Source organism: Aphelocoma coerulescens (genome assembly GCF_041296385.1).
Source record: "Aphelocoma coerulescens isolate FSJ_1873_10779 chromosome Z unlocalized genomic scaffold, UR_Acoe_1.0 ChrZ, whole genome shotgun sequence".
Taxonomy (NCBI): Eukaryota; Metazoa; Chordata; class Aves; order Passeriformes; family Corvidae; genus Aphelocoma; species Aphelocoma coerulescens.
In genome coordinates this window covers 42,393,619-42,421,040 of record NW_027184085.1, presented here as the reverse complement: position 1 = coordinate 42,421,040, position 27,422 = coordinate 42,393,619, and the positions used below count along the sequence as shown (strand labels likewise).

The window sequence follows — 27,422 nt, the reverse complement described above, 5'->3', positions numbered from 1 at the left end:
TACACAAGAAAGTGAGATAGTCTTGTTTGTGAGAAAAATGAGGCAGAAGGGAAGTGTGCTGAGAGCAGACAAGTTTTAGTGTGAGAAAGTTTCTGTACAGTGTGTCCATGCACACGTGGCACCAGACATGATTGTGCATTTACTTAATATGATGTTTAATGGAAAACTTGGGAAAGGTCTGTGAAGAGAAAATAAAAGATCAAAATGCTGAAAGAAAAGCTCTAGGTAAGAGATTTCCTGTTGTTGATTTGGATTCAAGTAGTTGAGTAACTAGCTTGCTTACATTTTATCCAAGGAAATATAAAATTTAAGCTCTTACTGCATTTACATATCCTGACATACATGTGCCCTGCCGTGTTTAAGTACCTTTGACTAATTTCTGTGGTTCATTCTGAATGATTACTTGTTAAAAGGAGGGAACAGATAACACAGCATAAATGGCAAAAACTTAACAGTCTTTTATGAACAAGCAGTGTCATGAAAAAGTTATTATCAACCAGAATTGTAAAGAGACATATAAAAGTCTGGTTTTAAAACAGGAAGTATAGGAGAAAACTAGGCATTTCATAATTGGACGGAAATCAACAGCTGTTCTAAAGTGACTGAATCTAACATAATCTCTTGCAAAAATGGATTTATTAGAAGATGGGGAAAAGTACGTGAACAATTTTATAATTGGCTTATGGAATCATTGTGACTTACATTTCTAGTATATGTTTCGAAAAAATTTGTATTTTTCTAATTGATATCAGTGAATAGAAAGCTCCTGTGATAGTCCTTGAAATAATTTGGGGAATAGGAAAAAAGAAAATTTGGCAAAGCATTTTTATTTTAATGGCAGTTCCAGCTTCCTTCTTCACAAAGATGAAGTTAAAGTACTTGACCTACTAGATTTCCATTAGTAATTATTCTATATGCCATCAATCACTCAGTAGATAGCAAGCTTTTAAAGTCTTTTTGTGGAGGACTGACTTCCAGGCCTCAGAAGACACTGAAATTCTTGTAGGCATAGGAGAAGGGATTGATCTGAAAGAAGAAACTGAGTAGTGGAGAGTTTTTCTGCGACCAGAAAGCCAAAATGTCATCCAGACATTGCTGCTGAAGAAAAAGCTTGCTTACAATAACTGTGTGTTGGGTGTTTGGTTTGTTTGTTGTTGCTGTTATTTGGTTGCCTTTTTTTTTTTTTTTTTTTTTTTTTTTTTGTTTTTTTGTTTTTTGTTTGTTTTTTTTTTTTTCATTTTATTTTACAGGAGCAGCTACACATCTTTAATGGAAGTGGTTGAACAGGTCCTTTTCTCAAAGTGAACTTTAAGATACTGCTGACCGCAGGAAAATCAAACACTGCCAGGGAATTCTGTCTGCAGTTAGTTTTGTGCTCCTCATCCTTTATTCTTGTTTATATGATTGCAAAATGCAGAGGCTAATGCTAGCTACAAGGTAATACTATAAAAAAATGTAATGCTTATCTTCAGGTGTTGTAAAATGGCACGATTCTCTTGCAGTCAGTGAAGTTACAGTGAGTATGTTATTAAACAAATTTAGACTGTCTTAGACTTGACTGATGATGTTTCTAGGTCTTGAATATGTTTCAAGCAAATGTCTGTCTTCAAGCAAACTGTCCTTCCCTTGAAACATTATAGCTGTTATAGTTGTAAATAGCAACATTCCTCTCAACTCTTACCAAAATACAAGAAATTATTAAGTCTTGTGATTTTGCATGTCTTTGCAATTGCTTTCTATTAGATTTCAAGATATCTCTTGTGTTTGTTTTCTTTTGTTTTTCCCTTTTTATTAACTTTTAGTTAAATGATGGCTGAATGATGTTTGGATTGCTGATTACAGTTTATGCCATTCATTATTTGCTTCGGCTTTTTTTCCCCAAGGGTAAATCAGAAAGGTGGGATATTTTAGACTACTAATAGTCTAGAGATTCTTTCTGAAGGCAAACTGGTTAAAATGAAAGAAAGTTTAAAAATTTTACTTTAGGCCTCTAATTTGTGCTATCTTGGTAGATATGTTAATAGATGTGTATATTTTTATATATGTAGAAGTGTATATAAATGAAGTGTAGTCTGCTCTGAAGTTTGACAATTTTCATTTGCCTAAGTATTTTTTTTTAATAGTTTAGTTTAGTAGTGTATTGTCCTATTGCTATTGATTTTACCACTTATCTCACTGGAACAGTAGTTCACTGTTCAATTTGCACGTAAAATCACTGGAAAATTTGCACGTAAATCTGCTTTAATTTACAGCAGTTTGCTTATCTTCAAGTTGATCCCTGTATTTTTATTGAGGGAAGGCTTTCTGAGAGTGCTGGAGCTGTCAAATACAGTCAAGCCAATGGTCGTGTGGGATTTTTCTTGACAGACTGAATTTACAGTGTGGTCACCCTGAAGAGACTGATGTTTGGTTGCGAGATGGACTGATGACCAAATCTAATAGGGCAAGGAATGACAGGAAATTAAAAGAATTGAACATTAGTTAGGCTAGACACTGAATAGAAAAAAGAAGTGGAAATATGCACCATTTTAAGATAATTAGGGTTGGAAAGGACCTCAATTCCTCATGGGATCCAGGCCTCACTCAAAGCAGGGCTAACATTTCTGTGAGTACTCTGCCATTTAAGTTAAGTCACCGAAGAAAAAACAGATTTCACTAAAGCATTTTTCATTTCTCTTGGCAGTCCTGCTTTACAGTGTCTTTCATATTTCCTTTTTTTCTGACCTTGCAAGAATCATCTGTTGAATTAAAAGAAGTATGAGTCAAATTTCAACCTTTAATTCTTGATTGCATGAGGACTGCCTAGACAGCCTGAGGTTGCCATGAGCACTTTAATTTCTCTCTCTATGCATAATAGGAATGATAATCTGAGTCAGTGGGGAGTGGAGATCCTCATCGTTTACTGCTTTGAAGATGAGGTTATATAGCTGTAATTACTGATAATACCTGACCTAAGCCCTTTCCCTTTAGCATGATTTTTTACCTTGTATACTTTAACTATATTTGAAAAAGAGTTGTTAAAAGAGATGTCTGGCCTCAAGAACATTTTGTTGTTTAAACAGAAAGTTTAAACAACTGCTCTTTTTAATTGCCCTTGTCCTGCAGAATCTGAGCTCTCATTATATTTTCCTGATATAATTTTGGTAAATGCCTTCCTAGCTCCTCTGTTTCTGTGACAAATTTGAAAATGTTTTCGGGTTTATTGCTCTAGCCCTCAGCCTTTCAGAAGAGTTTTCTTTCCCCCTTTTTCTGTGTTCAATAGACAGTGTGTAAAGTTGTGCAGTTCTGCATCTTTCTTTGGAAAAAGCATATGCTTTTAAAAGTATTTTTTAATGGCTTTTACTCCTATCATGATACACCATGTACAGGAAGAATATTTTTGGTAATCAGTATTCATATTCTCCCATCAGAAAGATGGCTCAGTTCCAATATACTGTTGTAACTGACAAGCACATAAATGAAACATAAAATTTTTTTTCTTGTGTATTTACAGTTTTGATACTGATTTTGCAACTATCTTTTGCAACTAGGCCCTGGATTTTAGCCTTGAATATTCAGGCTCACTTGGAAACCTGTCTTGCTGATTCTTGGCCAGTTAATAGTTCCAAGTGGATGCAATTTAATAACCCTTGTGCTGTTTTGATTTGTCTCCCACACCATCTGGTCTATGTCTTGCTCCTGGTCTTTTTTTTTCCTGTCTTAAAGGATAGTATTTTTTCAATAATTCAAACTTTCAAGCATGTCATCTGAAAGTGTAGCTTGCTCTGAAATTTCCCTGTGCAATGTGTATTTCCAGAAAGAAGGCTTTCTGTATACACAGGAAAAAGAACATGAACAGGAACCTGTGGACAGGTTGGAATGGCAGGAATGTAGTGCACAGTAAAGATGTCTGTTTCTTCACACTGAAATATTGTTTAAACACATTTCAAGAGTTAAATTATTTCATGGCTCCAAGGTCTCCTGGATGGCTCTCTGTATTTCTCTCTAGGGGCCTCTATGTTCAATTATTGGAGTGGCAAGAGATGTCTTTGAAATACAAAATCACTCAGCCCTTGCTGAGATGAAAGTTAAGTGTTGTGATGAAGCTTGTAGTCTACTAACTGAGCTTATTTATACTTGATTTAGTAAAGATAACTTAGAGTACTGCTAATTAAGCTTAGCTCTGTTTGTCATAATGTTTTGAAAATATTGGGTAAAAGGTTTGTTCATGTTGTGTGAAGGTACAAATTTTTGACAACATTTTTCAAATTTTGGATCATTGTTTGCCTGCCATAGCCTGGATGCTTCTCCCTTAGGCTTTCTCTATATTTAAAAAAAGTTTCTTTAGCCAGCATTCAGTTTATTTCTGATTTATGTGTAGTTTTTGCTAATCTGGCGTCTGTGTTGTGTAGGCTGGAAAGACTGAAGGGGGTGGGTTTTGTTCTGCCCCATATTGTGGGTGTTGGCTGGGAGTAGCTGCTGGGGAAGCAGCAGGTGAATTTGCCTACTGTGTTACCTGGTGGCTAAGCAGTGGCACCAGCTGTCTGTGCTGCAGAGAGAAGTGAAGGCTGAAGGTGTCCATCCCAGGTTTGGCTGGGTTTGTGTTGCTGTCTTCACAGCAATTACTCAACACCTTCAGTTCAAATTGCACCCTTCCTCAAGCAGGTGGCAGTGGTGTCTGGCTCTGAGGTGGGGGGTGCCCACAGCCCCGTGCCCGACTGTGCCTGCTTGGTCCATGCCTACACATGTGTCTCGTTCCCGCAGAGAAAGTGAGCTGGGTGGGTCCAGGTGGCCTGTGAGGCACTGACTCCTTCTACCTCAAGGATTTCACTAGCCTTCTGCCCCTTTTGGCACCCCTTCACCTTATTTTCAGGTCCATATTTTAGAACTGTGACACAAACTCTTACCTTAAACTTTCCAGCCTTGCTCCCATCCTCTCAGACGAGCAGCTGGCTGTTCTGCAGTAAGATGCCCACCAACCCCTTGTCAGTGATATTCATGAGCTAAATTTTCAATCATTGCTTAATATTTTCTTTCTTCTTCTTTCCTAATCCTTGGTGCTGTACGTATTTCGGAGTTATATAAGAAGATGTATTTCCTTCTTCCAGAGCTGTCACTGTGATGACAGATGGGTGATCTCGGGGTAGAAAGTCAGTGTATATGTACAATCTCCAATTTGCCTAGCAGAATTGGTCTGATGACATTTTGATGCAGTTTCTTCTATTTTTCCCCACCTTCTTCTTCTCCATCAGCCTGGTTTTCCTCATCAAAAGTCAGCTTTTAGGTTTGCCAGACCAGTGCTTCTGTCTCTTCAATCAGCTTGTGCAGGATAAAGGCTTGGCTTCCACTTCTGCTTCAGTGAAGTTAGTTTATCCCAAAACCAGAGCTATACATGCCAAAAACTAAACCTGAACTTGTGCCATTTCTGTAATTTTACTGAGGATTAATATAAATTATTTTGCCATTAGAATAAGTATTTTATTTAACCTTTTGTATAGTTCATGAGTTTTTGGCATGTTATTGTTATTAAAAAGAATTAGCTACGCAAGCTTGCATATATGCCTGTCCTAGACTTCTATCAGTTCTGTTTTATGTGCAATCTCTAGTAGATACTATGCTTATATCCCAAAGAAAAAAAAACCCCAAACCTACATAAGTAATGGAATTTTTGAAACTCTGTACTGGGTATTATTTCCGACCATTTTCTGCAGTACCGAGGGTGATAATTTCAGCTTGGCTGGGAAAAGAATCCTAGTAAATATTCCCAAAAAGAGGTTTTCTAGTTAGTTTATCTTGATAGATTTCAAGAAGCAGTCCATCTTTAAGAAAAGGAATGTCTTTTTTTTTTAATTAAAAAAAAAAAATTAATTTGGTTTGGTTTTCTTTTCATTTTGGAGAGCGAGTGAGTTAGGATCTTGCTCTTTTTTTTTTTTTTTCTGGTAATTTTTACACTCCTGCTTATAAGAACAGTGGTTTGATTGACATTTAGTCCATATATGTGACCTTTGGAAAGAATTTAAGAGATCCTTTACCATAGTTCTGCCAGCATTTCATTTCTGTCAACTGTGTAGTAAATGTTTAACTTGAAGTGCGTGGGAACAGTGTGTCCCTGCAAAATGGTGTTTCAGGAGAATCTCTGTTCCAGAAATCTTTGTAGTCTCACCTTAATTTTGACATCCCATTTTCCCTAAGTGGAAATAGACCACAGCCTAGTTAAGGTTATCTGAATATTCAGCAGTGCAAATGATTTTGTTGCCTCTTCCTTTTGCGTTGCTGTCTCCAATCATGATTTGTTGTACAAATCCTGGAACATTTGTTGGCAGGCAAACGCATTTCAGGACACCTGTGTTCATCCTGATGTGCATCTCAGGGTACTTTGGTTTAATGTCAGGATGAGACTAGATATGCACTGGTCCTATGTATTTAGTTTCATTTTGGAAAGGGTCTCGGTCAGGGAAGAAATGAGGATGTACATCAAGTTTAGCGCGACAGTGACAATGTATTCTGCAGAGCATTCATTCCCCATGATGCAGAGAGATCACACCTCCCTCCTGTGAGTCGGGGCTGGGGCATTTGGCACTATACAAAGTGGCATATAGGCATATATATATATATATATATATATATATATATACATACTGTATATGGGGCACAGTGCCACTGTGGACCTCATAAACATTTTAGGACCCAGCTAAAATAAAGACATATTGGATATCCATGTGTGACTGTGGTACTATGTTTATCATAATAGGTATGGATGAAGCTCTTGTAGCAGTGGCCCATCTTCAGAGCTGGGAAGGAAAAGGAAGCAAGTGAACAAAGGGACACTAGTCATTGAACTCTGATTTTAAAATCAGCTGTTTTTCTAATTCCATTAGAAAAAGTGTGATTGACCATTTATTAATGCTCCATTTTCTACCATCTTCCCTCATCCTTATTATTGTGAAGGGATCAACTCCTAAGATATTTAACAACAGAGTTACTGTCAGATTTTATCACCACGATAATCAGGTTTCCTTACTCCTAATGAACTTCTAGCTGCAACTGGTAGTTTCAGTGCAGTATATATTTTCTATATTACATATATATATTTAATATATATTACATAGCAGTAGATCAAGTTGTCCACCACCATAATGGTGATGCAATTTGAAGAGAAGATTTGTTTTGTGAATTCTGAAGAACTTGGGTTTGCTGGGGTGTGCAGTACTCTACAGAAAACAAAATATGTCACTGTGGTGTTTCTGTGGTAAAGGGCTGATTCTGCTCCCCAGAAGACTGTCAGGCTCTCCTGTTAGTAGTGCAGGAGATGGAAGCGTGCCCTTCTCTTGTTTGACAGGCCATCATTTGAGGCTGGGAGTTTTGCCAGCTAGTGACCTAGTGTATCCAGTTTCTAATTTGGGTGAAATGTTATTGAGAAGGTGGTGGCCTGACAACTCTGGCATTTCCTGAGGTTCTCAGATTACTGTGACACCATGTGATTGGTTTTTCAGGCTCAGTCTTGAGTTGAATCGTTTTTACTGCTTGCTCTGGTAGGAGTTTACCTGTGAACTTGCAGACTGAATTACTTTTTTTTAATTGTTACCAACTTGTTGTTGAAGATTTTGGGAACTCAAGAGTCTTTATGTGTAGATGCCTAGTACATTACATTCTAAAGAAAGCCGTAGAGGAAGACATTCAACACTGCTTGCCTTCTGGGAGCTCAGACTTTCTTTCACTTTTTTTTGGTTTGGGCAGTACATACACTGAGCTAGATTGAAGCATGAGATTCTTCCATCACCTCCTGGAACACTGTTGATGAGTTTGATATGGTCATGAGGGAATGAAATGGATTAATGTTTCACTAAGTGTAGGTCTAAATGAATCCATTTGTTGTATTTTATTTTCTTGAGTATCACTTGAAAATGGGAAAAGAATGTAGGTGGCCATGCAAACTTAAAGCAAGGATGTGTCATGGTATTCCTCTGGGATCTTCCAAAGGTCTACCTAAGCCTTCAGATGATGAGCATCATCCTTCTTCAAAACAGGCTACAAAATAAGGAAAAACCTTGTCAAAATCTGGAAGCAAGTTTTATTTTCAAGAGAGATGTTTGGAATTGGTGATGATTCATGCTGACTGCCAGTCTGAGGCCAGACTCTTTACCTGGTATTTAAACATGTTATAGGGAAGATGATCTTGGTTTCATAACCTGCTTATTGCATTCTTGACTGTAGTGCAGAAAGTATTTAGCAGAACAATAAAACATTTTTTAACCTAATGTAGGTAGCTTTTCTAATTTTTTAAATCCATTATTATTACCTATTGTATTTTAAACTCTAGTTTATTTTATATTTTACATTCTTCTGATGTAAAAATTTTCTTATTTTGCTTTGAAGGTGTTTTAAACAGAATTTTTAGCAAGTTTCATTTAGTTCAGAGCAAATATAATGGACCTTTAATTCTTGCCTTTATTGACCCTTGATTTTATATAAACCCTGTAGCAAAAGTTAGCATAAATTGGCTTAAGAAAGTTATACATCTAAGTCGCTTGGCTGGTCCCACTGATTAAGGTCAAACATCAGGCTTGGAATTGTGATAATTTATCTGAACAAGAGCCATAAGGTTTGTCTTTAACTGGAGTGAAAAAATGTTATCTTTGACAACAAAGCAAACAAAGTATCAAAGATTTTCCTAAACAAAAATAATCAAAGTGTGCCTTGATCTGTTTATGTAATCGAATGAAAACTAATTAATCCCCATTTTCTTATGTTCCTAAGTATTTACAGTTGTTTAACAGTATTGGGAGTAGGACTGTTTTTATTGACTTGTCAAGGCAAAGAGCAGTTCTCTTATTCTTTTTGTTTTCTTAAGGACAACTCAAATGTGGAAAGGCTGTGATCAAAAGAGATTTCCATTCAGCACCAGACTAAAGTTTGGCTTGCCAAATATCGAAGTTGCTTTGTCTTGGAACGCAGTACAAGTAATGCTGCACATGTAAGGAATGGTGAGCCACGTCTTCTATTCCTTACTTGGATACAAAAACTGCATGAGCAATGAATGTGTCCCAACCTGACCAGGCTGTCTGACATGACTCAACGTTGCTCTGTTTGTTCAGCTAGCTGCTCTGTCTAGTGTGCAAATGAGGAACCACCTGTACAGGACGTGTGGCTTGCCATTTTTTATCCAGGAGGAAGAAGACCTTTAGACAGGACATGTGCAACTCAAAAACAGGAGCTCCTTGTTCCCATGCCTGCTGCCTGGAGGGGGTTTCTGCCTCCCCTGTCAACAGTGTGTGGTGTCAGTTTATCTGTCTGTTGCATTATTCATAAGATGTGCATGCTCCTTCCTGTGGCTAATGCATTTCATCTTTTGTTGCAAAGGCAACATACAGCCCTAAGCATATTAGCCACATGCTTTAAGGACATGAGGCTCTAAGCCTCTTGAGCCTTAGAAAAAGGATTTAGTTTTCTCTAGTGATTCACATATATATTGTTGGAAAAATACAACTCAAAATACAGTTGTATAAGAGACATTTACTTTATTGATTACGGAATTACTAAGTTAGGGAATTAACTGAATTTCTTCTCCTGGCCCTGCATCACAGTAGGAAAGTGTTGTATGAGTGTTAGCATGAGTAGACTCTAAACACACTTTTTTTGTAAGCACAAAACTACTTCATGAGCATTGCTTCTGAGATGGATTAAGAATTTATGAATTTCAAATCTATATTTTTAAAATTATTGTTATGCAGAAATAGAAGTATGGATGCATTGTTTGTAAAAATCAGAGCTCCTATGTAAATCTGATGCCAGTATAACCATAAAAACATTCTGGTGTAGACCAGAAAAGGATTAGTAGCACAATGTGTATACATGACTGTGAGCAGCCATTGCATTTTCAGCATGTGACCTGCTGAAAGTATGGATTGTTCATGTGCTCCAGACTGGAGTGTTTTTGTGGAATAATGCCCAGGATCACATCATACTCTGTTCCTATACAAGTTCATAAAGAACTTATAAGTTTAATTCTTAATTCCATTGTGTTTGGTTTTGTTGTGTTTTGGTATTTCAGGATTGTTTTGGGAGAATTTTTTGTTGGGTTTTTTGTTTGGTTTTTTGTTTTTTTTTTTCAGACACCAAGGCAATTGTTTAAGGCTATTCTGACTTTGACCAGGTATTTTCAAAATCTGTTCCTTAGAGTCTTTCTCTGAGTCTTGCAGCTATTGTGATGTATTTTTATCAATTTGACTGTGTCTAAACTGAGTATGAAACAGCACAGTATCTTTAAATTAGAACTAGGGGATGCTGTCTCCTCTGTAGAGGAACAGCTTTCCAGAAAGGGGAAAAGATGTCAGAAGAGGACATTTCTGTTCCTTCTGAAAAGTCAGTCTACAAAACAGATGTACAGTCAGTATTCTCCTCCAGAACAGTGAGTTCTAACAAGAAGTTAAGAGTTTCATGTTCAGGGTTTCTGCATGGAGGATGAAAAACAGAGCCCAAAAATTTCACTTAATTTAATATGTTGCTACAACTACTGGCACTTCATTTAAAGTCAGAGGAAGAGTGACTCATTGTAATGGATTTTGATTCAAACCCATTGGTCTGGGAAAGTTATATATAGCAAGTATTCCTATTCTCTGAAATGGGATTTCTTTCTTTTTTTCTTTTTTTCTTTTTTTTTTTTTCCTTCAGTGGCAGAAGCCTTGCTCACTGAAAGGATGTGCATCTGCACAGTGAGCCATCATCTCTGGAGGTATTTAAAAGACATGTAGATGTGGCACTTAGGGACATAGTTTAGTAGTGGGCTTGGCAGTGATGGGTTAACAGTTGGACTCAATGACCTTGAAGGTCTTTTCCTACTTTAGTGATTCAGTGACTCCAAGATACATTAGCATTATTAGAAAAATATGTGTATCTTTTGATTTGTCAGTGGTGTGGTACTGGAAAATTATGCGTGTTTTCTACTGGTGGTGTTGAGCTGATTTCTCAAATGATGATACTTGTAGCAGAAGTAATATTTAGACCTATATTTTATCTATTTATTTTGTAGTATTTTTGGTTAAGTACCGAATAAGAGTTGATGATCCTGAAAAATAATTGGTCCTGGAACATACTCTTTAGGTATTTTAAAAAACAATGAAGATTTCAATAATAGGCTATAGCAACTGATGAGGCAGACTAAAGCTTGGTTTTGCAGCTGGTTTGGCCAAAACTCAGATTGAATGAGAGCAGTATTTCTGAATGAAATCAGAATTCTGCTTATGCATTAGTTATTCAACCTCTAATTTAACCCTTACAGAAGCCTAGAGTTTTGAAATGAAGTATGTTACCCAAAGAAAAACAAGTTATGGAGAGAAATGATGTGTAGTAGAGCACAACTATGTTTGCTGGGGCTGGGCCAAGTAAAAAGTAGATGCATGTCAGAACTGATTAAAGAATTCCATATTATAAGGGTATGGTATTTTAGGATGATAATGGAAGGATGGGAAAACCATGAAAAGAATGCAGTTGGACAGAGCATTGTTTTGTTTTAATCAGTTCTAAGTCTAAAGAAAAACAGAATTGCAGCAGGATTAAAATATCTTTTTTTTTTTTTTTAAAAGACATGCTTTCAAGTTAGTATAATTTAAACTCAAACTATCTTAAAATTACATGGTATAGTATTTATTTGCCTCTTACACGAGAATAGCATGGTAGTAGAGATGATGGGGATAGATGGGGGAAATCTGGGGACCATCTGAAAGCAAATGTTAATTTTTTTTGTAATTATGTGTTCTCTGTAATAATAAAAGACTTTAATATTCCTGTATGTAAAATGAAAACAGCTGTCAGAAAGAAATGTCTCTTTAAAAGAAGCCATGAGTAGCATTATTCAAAACATACTTTTCATAGGAAAATTAGAAGACCTAGCATTGACCTATGATTACAATAGAGGTGTTACCTTTGATTTGACATCTGCATTCAATTCTTTCATCCTGGGGATTTTCTCCCTAGCAAATTACTCCTTTTTTAATACTTGTTCCTCAAATACAGGTTACAGCTAACATAAAGCAAAACAAAACAACAAAAATAACCAAAACCAAATTAAAAAAATTTAAAAATTAAAGCATTTTTATTTACTACTAAAAAGGCCACATTTAATGCCAGTCATTCCAAAGGGTTGCAACCAAACTTCAGCCTAAGTTCAGAATTAAAAGTTTCTACAGGTGCTTTTTGCTGAATAGGGAAGCATAGTTAACCATCCTAGGAAGAACATGTATTTCTGTGTAAATTAGAATACTATGGAAAGCAGAAAACAAATCAGGATGGCTTAAGTGTATTTTTGAATATTTTCTTACTAGCTAAGACAGTCAGTGTACTCAATTCTGTCAAGTGTATTGCTTTCAGAAATTAGTCAAGAGGTTCATGTCAGCCCATGTAATTTTTTGTTCTATTTTTGTATACTTTGAAGACTCTGCTCTGTGTCTGTTCCTCTGTAACAGAACAGTTTCCTGCATTCACTCATTTGCTGCACTCTGTTTTTCTTACTTTCAGTAGTGTCTCAGTGAATCCAATATCTAAATGCAACTTTCTGCTCGTGATCACTTGGAAAAACGTTTTCCAAATACAACCCATTCGTGTTCCTTCTCACTGTAAGTTTGAGGGTTTCAGAAGGAAATTGTATTGGTTATACAAGGACTTAGGATTTTACTTTCCTTGCTGTATAAATCCACATGTTTATTGATTTTATGTGGTAAGGAGTCTCCAGCCTGTTGCAGGGTTGCAGTGTTGATCCTTTTGAGCTCTGCCCCTACGTTGCCATGTTGAGACAAAATGTGGTTTCAGAAGCTGTTGCTGGCAGCCGTGCACCAGGCACAGGTACTGCTCACTGCTGATGTGTGGCGAAAAGCTTGCTCTCTTTTCACGTAGAGTGATTATGGCATTTCCAAGAATGCAGCTGCTATTGGAGGAGAATGGCTAACACATCTTCCCTGTGAACAGATATCTTCAGATATCTTCAGGTAGTTCATTAAGTGATGCCACTGAAATACAGTTTTCAGGTGTTCTCTGAGCTGCTTCTTTAATGGACCACGTGAACGAGGCAGACTGGTGCACTGTGGTGTTGTTGCTACAAGTTGTTGTTATTACAGGGAATAAGTTGTGGATTAGAGGGCCAGCCAAATACAGCTCTGCCCAAAGCCTGCAGAAAGCAGTTTTTTAAAGGAGGTTTCTTCAAAACTTGTTTCACTCCAAATATTAGAGGGGGCAAAGTAATGGGAAGAAAACAGTATCGGGAACATTTATGCTTTATTTCATTAACAACCTCTTATGTAAAATTAAAAACAAGTCTGTAGGGGCTGCAATGCTGTTAGTATTAATTCTTAGACCCACTTGAATATCACAGTCCATGTTTCTTTAATAAAGAATTTCACATCTCATTTTTAAATTAGTATGACTCCCTCTATGATTTTGGAAACCACCAGCAAAATTTCCATCATACACTTAACATCCTGCATTCTGCTTTGAAATGTTCCTTTGGCAGGATTTTAAATACAACAGGAAATGGAGTTAGAAGGTACATTCCTGGAAAACTAGTATGGCTTGCAAGCTATTTCAGAATGGGTCTGGGAAAAGGGATTTATAAAACTCCTGCAGCTTGCAGGCAGTTGCCAGTATCAACTGAAACGTGAACAACTCAGTATTCTTGGGATATAGGAGTTGAAGTCTGATCTGGAAATTTGATAGTATACAAAATGTATATATAATAGTATATATCATATATTTGTATATATGATATAATAATGTATATATGATGGTGTACAAACATTTGTGTCTGTTTTAAATGCTCTCTGAAGTGGAGGTAAAAACATATTTATGATCATCTATGTATACAATAATTTTAAATTATGTTGAAAACTTTTATTGAAATGGAAGTGCCATGGACTTCATGATGTATTCATGATAAACCATGATATATTAAGATCTTTTCTTAAATAAAATAATCAACCTGATTTTGAACCCATTTTGTGATAACAATGTGTGTTGTTTTTCCATACAGTGTTCATCTACATAATTTTTTTTTTGGTGGCACAAAACTAGGTACTTGGCAAAAATTGTTTTCTTTCATGATGTGACTTTTTGTTTTAAGTAGAGATTCTGTCATTGTAAAAGCTTCAATAAGATTTTTGCACACAGAGTATTTGCAGCTTTAGAATATTTTTATTTTTCTTAATTTTGCAGATTCTTCTTTTCAAAATATCAAACTGCTTTCTTCTAACCATGTCTACCTATCACATTTTTCCGTGTAAGCATGGAAGATCATAAGAATATTTTTACCTCCACATTGTTCATAATTGAGAGGACATGCCAACGTGATACAAATACTTCATCATGTATGTAATGAAATTAACTTGTAATTGCTGTACATGTCTGAAGGTAGAGAAAACATTTTTGGAGGCTGGTTGTGGGTGATGGTGACTTTTTATTTTCTCTCATCCTTATCACTTTCTTCATGGATGTGGGTGCTTCTGTTGGATGATGGTGTCCTAGCAAAATTGTAAGCATTACTTTTGTCTGCAGGATTGCAGGAGAAAGAGAGTATCCATGTGGGTGAGCAAGAGGTTGTACAGCTCAACACATGTAGCTTGCACATGTACGATATTGGTAAGATCACACAGATGAAAAATTACTGTCCCCAGCCTGTATCTCTTGGGTGTTTCTCCTTAGACAGTAACTTGAACTCCCAATTTCACATCTTTTCACAGCTTTTGTAAACTATGAGAAATTGACTTTGTTCATGGTAGTTTTACTGCCATGTAACCATGTGGGGTTGCAGGCAGCAGTTGTAAACTTTCTAAGACTCTAATTGATAACTGTTTTATCACAGCTGTGAATTTGGGGTGCAAGTACTGCATTTGTTTTCTGCAGTATTACCTGTGCAACCGTAAGAGTGTGATTTTCCAAGCAGACTATGGACAGAGAAGGAACAGGCAATACACATTAAAATGAAAGCACAAAATTTTCAGGAAAAAGAAATACAATGGGAAAAAGCCCCCCAATAAAATACCCCAAACCCACAGAACCCCCCAACCATATTTTCTGGGCTTAGATAGCATATTGGTTAGTCTTCATTTTTTAACTGGTTTAAAGAATTTCTAAAAGAGAAGATAATGTGATTCACTCTCTAAGTAAGTGGGGCTTGTTTGGGTCTTTTTTATTTGGTTGCCTTTTTTTGAACAATGCATTTATGTTTTCCATTATTGCGCTAGAATTGACTTTTTTTGGCCCAGTCAGTGATTTCTAAGTGTGTTCCTCACTGCCAACAATCAAGGCTTCTTTCTTCTGCCAAATGTATCATTAAGGCAGTAAAAAAACCCCAACCAACCTTTCTTTGCTTCTAATCCAGCAATTTCTCAACAAATAAGGGTAATACCAGATTAATGTAATTGTAATATTTTTTTCCCAGTTGACCAAGGATTTGAAAAGGCAGCAGATAGAAATTTTTATTAAGAAACAGCAAAACAGACTTAATACTGGACAGTTCTTTTTTCAGAAACAGTTACAGTAATACGTAAGAAGTAGGATGGGAGAATTAAAAATAATAGGGATGTTCAAGAACATTTCCTTCCTGATTATTCTTGAGAATGAACGTTCAGCAATTTTTGTTTCAGGCTTGCTGGTTTTAGCCATTGCTCCCTTTTGCTTTAAATCCAGCATTTCATCTGTCTGTTGTAAACACTATTTTTTATGCATCTTGTCTGGTGTGGTGACATTTCAAGTACAAACACCCAGTTGTTCATTGTTGATAGATTTGATCAGGGATAAGTCTCAGAAAGTGGCTTCATCAGCTTGTTGGCTGTTGTACCACTGATTAAGATGCCTGTCTGGTGTCTAGCCTTTAAGCAAAACTGAGAGGTAAAGCCAGGTGGTAAAGCAAGCGAAGAAAATGGTCACCCTCACTTGGAAGCTCTCATAATTTCTGCAGTGTTTCTGCTAAGTATTTTCTACAGCATTCCCATAAAAGACAAAATCATATCGTATGTGCGCAACAGTTTCTACTCATGGGTAAGAGAGGGTGAAATCTGAGTTTTCCATGTCTTTGATGTGTTAATCTGATAATGCTTTGTTAGCCTAGTGAGATATCAAGATTGTTTGCTGCCATCTCCTCACTTTTTCTAACTTTACACTTCTGGACTGTGTAATATCACTTTTATGTAAGTAGCCAATATGCTAATTCTTTTTCTACTGACAGACTCTGAAATTAAAGGAGACTAAAGAGCAGGAGCAGTAAGTTGGTGCTTTGCATTTTAGACCAAGCATATACTGAACACAGTGTGTTCTGCCACATAATAAATGAAGAAAAAGACTCATGGAATTCTGCTCAGCAGCAAAACCTTCATCCATGATTCCGTAATGCGAGTTCACTGAACAGAGGTGGAAAAAGTAGTTCTACTTCTCACTGTGATATCTAGCCCTGCACCTCCCTTATCTTGAAAAATATTAATTGGTAAAGCATTGTCACTTTGAAAAAAATGAACCAAGATTTTAAGTGCCCGCTTGTCTTATTTTGGGCTTCTCTAAATCACTGTGGCTGTATATAAATGGATAATATACTTTGAGATGGATTGGTCTGAAAGGATTTTCATAAATTTAATAGTGCTTACAAATTTTTGTAAATTAGAACTGAAATTCGAAAGAAATAATCTTGCGTAGAACTTTGTGTTGTCATTATGCATTGTTAATTTATGGGACTAAAGATGTGTTTCAGTTAACAGTGTAGATGGTAGAGTTAGGAGTTTTTTCATTCCTAACATTCCGTATTTTGGAAAATTGTATTCATTAGGATGATCTCAGAACAGACCTGCGGCTGCATCAGATTTCCTCAGAAATAATTATGACTTTCATTTTTGCATTTGTCCCCTGAAACTTTAGCATGTTTTTAGTGGGCTTTTGTGATGGTTCTAAAAGCAGAAAGGTTACTGGCCCACTTCTTCCTGTGTCCATTGCAATTTTCCTCTATTTCAGCTTGGGTTGCCTATGGATGTAAAATAAATTGCATGTCAGAAAGTAGGAAAGGGTGGCTTGTATACCGCATTTGGCATAGTCCAGGCAATGTTTTCCCTCGGGAAAAAGAAATAATCTCTTTAATGTAATTTTAAGTGGCATCTCTGGTCTTATTACTTTGGGAGACAAAATGAAAGTCAATTTGTCAGAGGTGATTTATAGTCTGAGCTCTTTCAGAAAGCAATTACTCCAAGGAGCGTGTGGCTAAAGAGCAGGGCAGTGCTGATGATGTGCTGAGGATGCTTTTTGACGTGGCTTGAGGCAGCTGTGCTCTAGTGCATAAATTGTGGTTCCATGAGCAATTCCACTTTTGCTCTTGTTGAGACGAAGTACTTTTATTTGATTAAGAAAAAAAAGCCTGTGCATGTCAGTGGAAACTTTGTAGATGCTGTTCAGAATGCAGAGAGCATTTCTCCAATAAACTGTTTTCAGATTTATTACCTTAGCAGATTTTAATTATCTCAGGATTAGGAAGGTAACTAAGTGCATTTGTGCAACAGACACTTTCTACTACTCTGTAGTAGAGCTCTTTTACAAAGAGAGCTCTTTCAACATTTGGGGGGGAGGAAAAACATAAATTGTAATTTAGCTCTGGATGTATTTGAAGTGGCTGTCATATTTTATTTTACTCCAGGAAAGAAAAAATAGATAGTGAACTGTACTTGAAATGGTTCAGATTTAGTTGGTACTAACTGAAACTTCCCCAGTGCCTCAAATAATTAAATAGTTAGGGGCAGGAACACACTAATATGAACAGGGTGAAGTTGGGACTGCATGGAAGCGTAGGAATGTGTGTTAGTTTATATATTAATCTTTCCATATAAACAAAGACTGTTGGTATTTTAAAGTCTCTGCTTTCCTGATAAGGAAGCATGCTGATTCTGTTCTTGATTCTGTACAACATCACACACCCAAAAAGTCCAGCATTTGGATGTTGAGTTATTGCAAAGCTGATATGCTTTATCACAAATGCTTGTGCTGAAAAAAACTCACAGGTGTGCTCTAGTAAGTCTGTATAGGACTTTTTAATAGAGTAAATTAATATTAAGATATGAAAACCCTAAATACATGTTCCCTAAAGGTACTAAATGCCTAATAGGGTAAAACTAATTACATGTGTGATGTTTGTAAACCTAAATTGTAATTGGAAAAGTCATATTGACAATAGATACTATGGGAGTGACTGTGTAGCAAAATTGATCACATTGTGTGATATCCTAAATATTGTGTGATATTTCTTTTGCTAATTTTTGTTCATGCATTTCAAAGGTAAGAAGCCTGCTTAAATGCAACAACTATCTGTCAGTCTGTTCAAGGATTCCATTGAAAGTAATACAAGTGAGTCCTCAACAAGTTTGGTGGCCACCGATCTGGCTATTGCTTGGATATATTTTTCCCCAGGTGCACCAAATATTATGCAGGCCATCACCAGCTTTCATTTAAAGTCTACTCTGTAACTATAGCCAGAGGCAGTTCCACGCTGCCTGAAATAATGCACTCCAGACTGGTCAGGAAAAAAAAAAGCCCAAACCAACCAACCAACAAAAAAAACCCCAAAACCCAACCAACCAACCAAACGAAAAACCCACCAACACACAAAAACCACCAAACAAATAAAAACCCGAAAGAAACCACCAAAGCCCCCCATGCCCAACCAAGGGGTTTATGCTCCTTTTGACGTCTATAATTTGAATGTGGAATGTTTTATTCAGAAATGTCTATAAGTAAACAACTAAACCTATTCTTTTATAGTGAGATTGAAGTCTCAGAAACTGTCTCAGTGCTAGTTAAGCAAAGAAGCCACCAGCTACAAACCAGATGTGAGAGACTCAAAATGGAGTCTCAGTGTGATGATGGTGGACTTAGTCATTGGTAGCAGCAGTTGCTACTACTTACAGGAGGTATGAAGTGCTTGTGTATTTTGCAGGGTCTGCCCATTGTCCTTGGTGCACAAACCTGTGCAATCCACTTATTCTGTCCACCAAGGCCTTTGTGTCTGATCCTCCCATTCCTCCATATTTAGGGAACACCCTGTGCCCTTAGGTTATCCTCAATGGTGAGTTTTTGTCCCTATTGTCTTTCCCCAGCATCCACCAACTTTGAACTCCAGCAGTTTGGGCTACATTCTTACCATAAACTAGAGAAGATCTGTTTGAAGCTGGGACATCAGTCTGCAGTTTGCTGGGGAGCATGTTTTCTGCCATGGTTTTGGTCTGTGGGTCTAACTGTGGTGGTGCAGTAGTATGATGTGGAGGAGGAGTATGTAGCAAGGCGTGTTCCCAGGCTTAGCTTTGATGTGGTCAGCCTCTTTGGGGGTCAGAAGAGAAGTTGCAGATACATGGACATGATCACTGCTGTTTCATTGGTCCTCAGGGCCAACAAACCGTCTCTGTCCTTTTCTGCTTAGAAAGATCCAATGTCTGTTCAGTTAGAATATATTTGGTACACCCGATATGTGTTTCAACTGACTTCCAAATTTCAGCTCTCAAATTTCTTTCCCTTGCTGTCTCCTCCTTGTGTATAACACCTTGTGCCTTCCTCCTGAAAATGTCGTAACTCCCTAGTTTGTCATACTATCACTCCATGTCTTTTTATATCTCCTGTTTACCTGTCCCTACTTCTAGGCTCCCTTGCACACCAAGTCTGTTGATGTATCCTCTCACTTTGCTCTGCTGAAACCATGTTCACCCTCTTCCAGTATTTTCAGAATTCTGAGAGGTGAGTCATTTGGGTTATTGCAATATTCAGTTTCTTGAGAACATGAGTGGAGGTGGACTCCTGCTTCAACCTGCTTCTTTGGAGTAGGTTGAAATACAGGGAGCCTATGTCCATCTTGTGAAATAGCTGATGGTGGTTTCTGTTTTGGTAGAGACCAGTCTGCTGCAGTTTAGCTGTGCAGATGAATTGTGCTTCTAACAAGTAAACCAAGTTAAAGCTGCAGTTTGCTGTGCCAGTTCTTGGACTTGGCAGTGGGTGACAAAACTGAGTGTACTCTGAGTATGCTGGTCCTAGTCTTCACATACATCTGTATTACATCTGTCAGACAAGCAATGAAGGCAGTCCCTTTCCCTCTTGGTATCAGTCCCAACATCCTAATTCGTAACCAACTTATTTGGCGTATTGAGGTGCTGGTCTCCAGAGTTTCTGAAATAGCATGCTACAAAGAAAATGCTCTTTTCTGGGAGCAGCTGTACATATGGTTATGCTATTAGAAAGTCAAGATAATTTTAAAACTGAATAGCTGTATTGTAGGCAAGCTTGTTAAACAAAATAAACATGTTTGTGGGTTTCTTTAATTAATTTCTGTAGTGATACTAGTGCAAATCTGAGGAAAAAACAAATTTTCACTTGTCAGTGCTTTAGTGGTTTATTATCTACAGTTGTAATTGAGAAGTCACATGTCTAGCTTTTTGCCTCCAAAGTTAACCCCTTTATTTTCATGTGTTTGCTTGAACAGGATTTATGCCTGATTAAGTTACTGTCTTTTATCATAATTAAAGAAAAATGTTGTGGAGGGAGAACTAAAACCTCTGTTCAATGGAAAACAGATTGTTGTGCCTGCAATGAAACAAAAGAGACCCTGTCACACAAAGTGCCTTTCTTTCTCCCCGTCAGAATAATCAGCAGTCAGAAAGATTTATCTGCTGTGAGAATGATTCAACTGTCCAGACTAACGGTGTGTAGGGGGAGGAAACATGTTTAAGCTTTTCAGAAAGGAAGCAACATGTTTCAGAGTTTGCTTGAGATCACAAGAATGGCAGCTTTAGCAACAGTGCTTATAATCTGTATTTGTAAACTATCTCGCCTGTTTGCAGTTCATGCCAAAAATGGAGCAGTAGATTTTAACAATCTCTCTCTTCAGGACTGTAAGTGAATTACTGTATACAGCGTGTCCTTGATTTATAAAAGGTTTCTTCTTGTGGTGCCTTAGAGTCTCATTTTTAAACAACATAGCGTGCTTGCAGAATTTTTCATTTTTTAATGTATACTCCTAGCAGAGAAAACTCCACTGTTGCTGTCAGCTTTCACCTATTTGAAGTTACTTTCAGGCAGTAACATACCAGATAAAAATTTATAAGAGAACATTAGAAACTGAAGAGAAAATGTAAGCTAATCACTGTTGGATTATTCCATCTTTCTAGCAAAGTAGTGTATTTCAACAAACTATAATAGAACTTTTGTGGTTGATTATATTTTTAATGGTAATTTAGGAAAACCTTGTGTCCTGCTGTTTCTAAAAGTTTGAAGTAAGTTTCTAACTTGCTTAAAGTTTGAAAAACTTTTTCAAAGACAGACTTTCCAAGTCTCAAATCAGGGGCGAGCTGAGTAAATTACAGATTCCAAAGTCTTTTTGTATGCAGATGGGCTGCATTCTTTGTACTTACACTATCTGGAAATTTAAATAGAAGTAAATACACCTCTTACGCATTTTCTCTCATTAGATATATCTATGGAATAGAGATGCATTCTGGCCCAGGCCATAGAGGGTTGTTAGTCTGTATCAGGGCTTTGTCAGCTCCAAATGCTGTGAGGACAACTACACACTGTCTCAACACAGTATGAGCTAATTTACCATTAGAAGTAACAGGTTGAGTCGAAGAGCATATTTCAAACATTACCTTAAAATTCCTCTAAGAAGCAGTGACCTCTGTTTCTACTCATGAATGTGCAAGCCTGGATTGTCATGTGGGCTTTCATTTTTGAAAGTCTGAAGTACAAGTAGTACAAGGCTAATTGTGAGGACCACTGTTGATATTCTTTTCTTGGTTATTCCCCTTTGTACTCTGTTATATGTGTTTGGTACACATCTGACAGCAGGATATTCCAGTTCATAACTCATTTACAGATCAGAAAGTTTTCTCCAAACAAGCATGAGGGAGTCAGATTAGATATTGTTTTTTCAGTATTTTCAAAGCTTTATCTTCAGCTTCAGAGAAAAGACATTTAGTCTTTTCTTCCTGTAGCAAAAGTAGCAAATTATTAGTAGTTTATATTCAGTTTGGTCCTGGGAGTTTATATGGCTGAGTCTTGTTTGGATGCAAGATAGACTGATCTGATTGAACATGTAATGATTTAACTCATCTGCCATCTTATCTCCTGGAAGCTTAATATCAGAGATGGTTCTTTCTTCCTCAAGCAATTACACCCTACACTTGTAATTCTGTCATCCACCTGATCTGATTTTATCTTCCTTATGGTTCATCTTTCATCTGGCTTCCTGACAAGGCAACAATTACAATATCTGCTATGCTGATGGCGGTGATAGATTTTCTGTCACTATGTCAGCATTTTGCTCGTCTTCATTCTTGATTTTTATACAGGGAGGAAGTACTTCAGTTTTATGATTGGGTTCCAATTCAAGTTTACAGAGCAGGAAAATAAACTGAGCAGATTGGCTTGGAAATCATTAAGGCAATAACCCTGGAATGCAGTGATGCCTCTTACGAAGTTGCTCAGAATGAACCATAATTAGTATCAAAATGAGAAGATTTAAACAACCTGTTCTTAAGTTCTGACATTTTAAAAAGTTGGTGCATTGATTTATTTTTTTCTTGTCAACTTGCTCTTTAAGGATTTACAGATCTGAATGGTCATTAGGTTTTTATAAGAGTTCTGTCATTAAAGAATACTTCTTTCCCCATCACATGCACAATCTTAATATCCATACGCAGTTTTCATTAATGGAGAATGACAGGTGATAAGTCAACATTAGTTCTCAATTTGACTGAAAGATTCAATGATATCATTATTTTTATTATTATTTTGATATTCAATGATGACATTATTTTAAAGCTCATCTGTTCCACATTTAAGAGAGCTTGTGTACTATTTATGAGATATTAACTTGGGAGTTGCAATGGAAATATGTGTGTTTCTCTTCTTATGATTTAATTGAAAAGCAGGTCTCCATCAACATCAAAGGAACTCTGAGCCACAGAGGGCCACTGTGAGTAATATTGGCATATATCTGGTTGTAATTGTTCAGCAATAAAAGATAATATCTTGCTGGTAACGTTTATCATGATGTGTTTGAATTAAGGCTTCAGGATTTTTTGTTAACTGTGTTTTCTCAGTCGCTGTTGTGATCCCATGCAATAAAATAAGTCAGTTTTGGGAGAAGAAACCCTCTCTGGCTTATCTTTGGCTCAATGTGTAAACACAGAAATTGCCTAAATAAAAAGAAGAAAAAAAAAAAGAGGGAGCCTCATCTTGTTCTGGGGTGGGTAGGAGGAGAACTGGCCCCTTTCCCCTGCAGGTCAGGAGTATTTGACATGGAAATAAGGTAATTGGAATTTCATTTGGACTTGTCATAATAAGCATGAAAAAATTGCTATCCTGTTAAACCTTTTGCTTAGAGGTGAATGAGTTTCTGGAAGGAGGTAGATAGAAAACTAAGTCTTATTCCCTCTTTTCCTCCTGCTGTATCCCTTGTTAACTGGTTCCCAGTCCCAAGTAGATTGATTTGCTTGTGAGCAAAGGGAATAAGGTTGTCTTTTCCCCCAAGATGTTCTGCTAGTGACTGGGATGTGTTTTCTCTCCCACGGGCCTTGGGATTCCACAGTTCACCTATAAACCTAAGTTTCAGCTGTTCATCATCAGAAGTGGAAAAACCACATGATGTCTTCACTGGCTCTTTGCTTCAGAGAGTGGAATTACTTCTGGTGAGACATAATCGGCTTCAGCTGCTGCCCAGCTTTGAGGGGCTACAGAAGCCAAGGCTAGGCAAGCCTGAGTGTTAGAGGTGAGGCACAACTTTAGCACTGGTGGCCATGTGCGGCAGCATCTCTGCCTGATGACAGCAGTAATGTGGTTGTACATGGTTTTAGAATTGGACAGAGTTTGAAGAATGTGGGGGCTTAAGGTTGGATTTCTTGTGTATGTTCTTACACTGGCATCATTCTTTTATGGCATAACTACTGTAATGGTAGTAGCTTAGTAACTTTCATCTTCACCACACTGATGAGACATGTACAAATGTATGGACAGTAAATATAGAGATGACTTAAAAAAACCCCAACTCTGCTTATATTTGTAATGCATAGCCAGTCTTCAGAGTTAATTTTTTGCTTAAGAAGGGAATTGTGCCTTTAAACTGTCTAGCACAGACTCTGTGGTTTGGAAACTTGTAGTTTGAACTACATGGTGCTATCAGATGTAAGCAGACAAAATGATAAGTAATGGATTCATCTTGGGGGAGGAAAGAGAGTATGTCATCATTTCAGGATTACCCACTCTGCAGAAAACAATTATTCTAATGTTTATTAAGTGCTCATGACAGTGAGATAATTAGCCACTTTGACAAATTAGGTGGGTAGAAAATCTGGGCTAAAAGCCAGTAACTTGAAACAAAGCAAAGCATAATGATTACTTCCATGTAACACCCACTCATTTATGGACACCCCTCCCTTCTGGGTGAATAGTATAATTTTCCTACTGAACATTTTCTTAATGATGAATTAGATCTGTACTGAAATTCTTTTACTGGCAGTAATTTTAAAGTGGATGAATGTGGGTAGCTCATCATATGAGAATAATAAGTTTTTTTGAGGAGGGGAAGGTTTCCTCTCCTCAAATTCATGGAAGATTTGTATTTCAATCTGCATTTCTTAGAAATAGATATGCTTCAGTGAAGTGTTTTCAGATTGAGATCCATGTCCTTTTAAAAAACCCCACTGGTTTCCAAAGAAAACTATTGGAAAACATTGTCAGAGGTATGTCAGCATACTGCGAGAAATTAACTGTATAAAAAACAGTGAATGGTAGGTGTCTGGTCATGGGCTTCCTGTTCTGTCTCTTCACCAGACTGTTGTGGAATGTGCTATCATGTAGCTGGACCACCCATTGGTCAATTAGACATGAAGAAAATGTGCTTGGTAGCACAAAAAGTGTATGGATTTCTTCATGTTTGGAAGTTTCCTAAGGTTAAGTAGCAGCATAGCAGAAACACAGATTTTTTTTTTTTTTACAATTGCTGTTGTATTTTATTATTAGTGTGGAAGATATAGACATCTTATCTAGATTGTGAAGGAATCTGATGTACAAAACAGATAGTGTTGATAGACTAGTCCTGTTAAAAGACAACTTCTGTTAACAGGAAGATAGGATAGAACTTAAACAGACTCAGGTTCAATTTGCTTTCTTTGGGGAAAATGCCTCTGTAATAATCACAGAATTTTTGCTATGGTAGTGAAAGTTAATTTTTTCAAGGTTTAGAAGTTTTTTTGGGAGGGAACCAAACCACCAGAGTGATGCTTATTAGTGGAAGGGCAGGTTAAGTACCTTTAGACATTATTATTTTCCTATTTGATTATATAACTCAATGTTGCAAATTTATAACCACTTATATAGAATACAGTCACAGTTATTTAATTTCTGTTGCACTACTGTTGGTTGCATTATCTTGGTCTATCATTTTATATGATGGTGGAGAAATTTTGCTTTGAAGACACTAATATTCCACCTTTGGATTTTAAGATAAGACACTTAGTGGTGTTTTCACTTTCCTCCAGTGTGTGCAAGCCTGCAGTTTAAGACTGAATGCTTTTTCTGAAAATTGATTCACGTGCTTAAGCTTTCTTTGCAGTATATTCACCCATCTTCTTCCAGCTTCACCTCTTTTCTACTGCCAAGATGAACAGAGAAAACTAAGTTCTAGAATTAACGTGCTCATTTAGCTCCACTCTCTTCTCCCAGATTAAATCAGCCTCTGGACTGTGACTGGAATTTACTTTCATCTCCTGCCAGTAAGACTTCAGGCCTAATCTGTGCTCAGCAGGTGTCTACAGCCGACAAATGTGTATTACTTTTGCTCTTTTAGGTAGGGAGAGAGAAAGGAAGAGACAACAGATTATTACTTGTTGGAAAAGACACCTCTTGACAGCACCTCTTTAACACCTATTACAGACGAATTCAAGCATGGTAAACCAGGAAGGTCTATAGAAGAAGGTCACTGTCTTCAAACATAAGAAGGAGACATTCCAGGTTGTTCTTATTGTTTTGAAGTGCTTCTTGTCTCTTCAGGCAGCACAAAGACCCTTTTATGTATTGCTTTGCTTATGTCCCTTGAATAAAAATGATCTATGAGAGTGGTTTTCTCCAGGACCTGGGGAATGGTACCTCAGACCTGTCAGTTCCACAGGTCCCTCAGATTATCCATAGTTCAGCCCTGCTGTTGTCTGTTACCTTCCTTTTCCTGCATTTTCCCTTGCCCATGAGATGGCTACTTTGTGTCCAGAAAGTTTTACCTATATCTTTGTCTTCCACCAATTTCAAGAGAAACATAGTAGCTGTTTCATTTTTTTCAAGCTTGTACCTGGAAAGAGAAGGTTGGCATAGTAATTATCTGGGAATTTTCTAGGACGGAACTTTAAAAATATTAGGAACTTAAATGTCTTCTTTTAAAATAAAATTTTAAAAATATCAGTTCTTCACAGAAATTTAGTTGTAGGATAAAAACTACAAAGAAGTTATTAAAGGTTTAGGAAAAAATGAAAGTTTAAAACAGACAAGAAGTGATGCTGTTCAGGCTCATGTTCTAATCAGTCTTCATGTGCTTCAAAGCATAGCCCTGAGAATCTCCAGTGAAGAAACTGTGTGTTCCTTTCCTCACCTGTCCTCAGAATAGCACATCCTCTCCTGGTTTCTAACCCAAATCCTCCAGGCTGCAAATTATGTTGATGTCACCTTCTTTTTCATATAGCAGAAATTAAAATATATGCTCTCTTGTCTTCTTTATAGCAACCTTTTGTACATTGAACAAATGCTTACCTACATCTTTTTTATGCCTAAACCTGGTCCTGCATTTTTTTTACGACTCATGTCTCCTGTTTGCTTTTGGAGCTGTCAGGTGATCATAGCTCTTTCAGTGGTGCTCAAAGTTGGACAAGAACTTTGACACTTAACAGTGGAATAATTATTTCCAGTTCTCATAAACAGCTAGTAGAGCAAAAGAATCCACCCAGATACCCCAGTATGATGGCTTAGTAAAATTTCATTGGGTTTTAAGTCTTAAGCATTTGCAGCCTACCTTTCTAGTGTCTGTAGCAGACAGAATTACACTTTGGGCAGACAGTTTTTCAGTTTGCTGTTGGTCCACATAACTTACCTTCCTGCTTATGTTCCAGTTGCCTGTTTTGAAGAGAGGGTCAGAAGCTGTGCTACTAAAGATGTATTGCATGACTGCCACTCAGACATTCCTTCTGACAGCCCCATAACCCTGGAAACAGGCAGCTGCTGGTCTTCTCACCTTGTACGTACACACATGGTCCTGCCCTGTGAGGATATATCCATTGTACGAGGTGGGAACCTGGGGACACTGCCCACATCTGATGGACCCTTAAGAAAGAATCTGGTGGGATAGAGCATGGTAGATCAGATACAGATGATGACCTGAAAATAACTTTAATTTGTATAGCATTTGC

At 37.2% G+C, this 27,422-nt stretch overlaps 1 protein-coding gene across 3 annotated transcripts in view; it reads left to right on the top strand.

The window, feature by feature from the left end:
• The window catches only part of ROR2 (receptor tyrosine kinase like orphan receptor 2), a 144,890-nt gene that overhangs the window by 14,338 nt on the left and 103,130 nt on the right, over positions 1 to 27,422 (top strand). Inside the window, exon 1 of one of the 3 annotated variants that reach the window (XM_069001857.1) lies at positions 23,658 to 23,743. The exons of 1 other annotated variant lie outside the window; for it this stretch is intronic. The gene's annotated coding sequence lies outside the window, so the exon portion shown is untranslated. Of the gene's footprint in view, positions 1 to 23,657; positions 23,744 to 23,781; positions 23,864 to 27,422 lie in introns of those variants that run through there. One more of the 3 variants, XM_069001858.1, reaches the window with a different exon arrangement.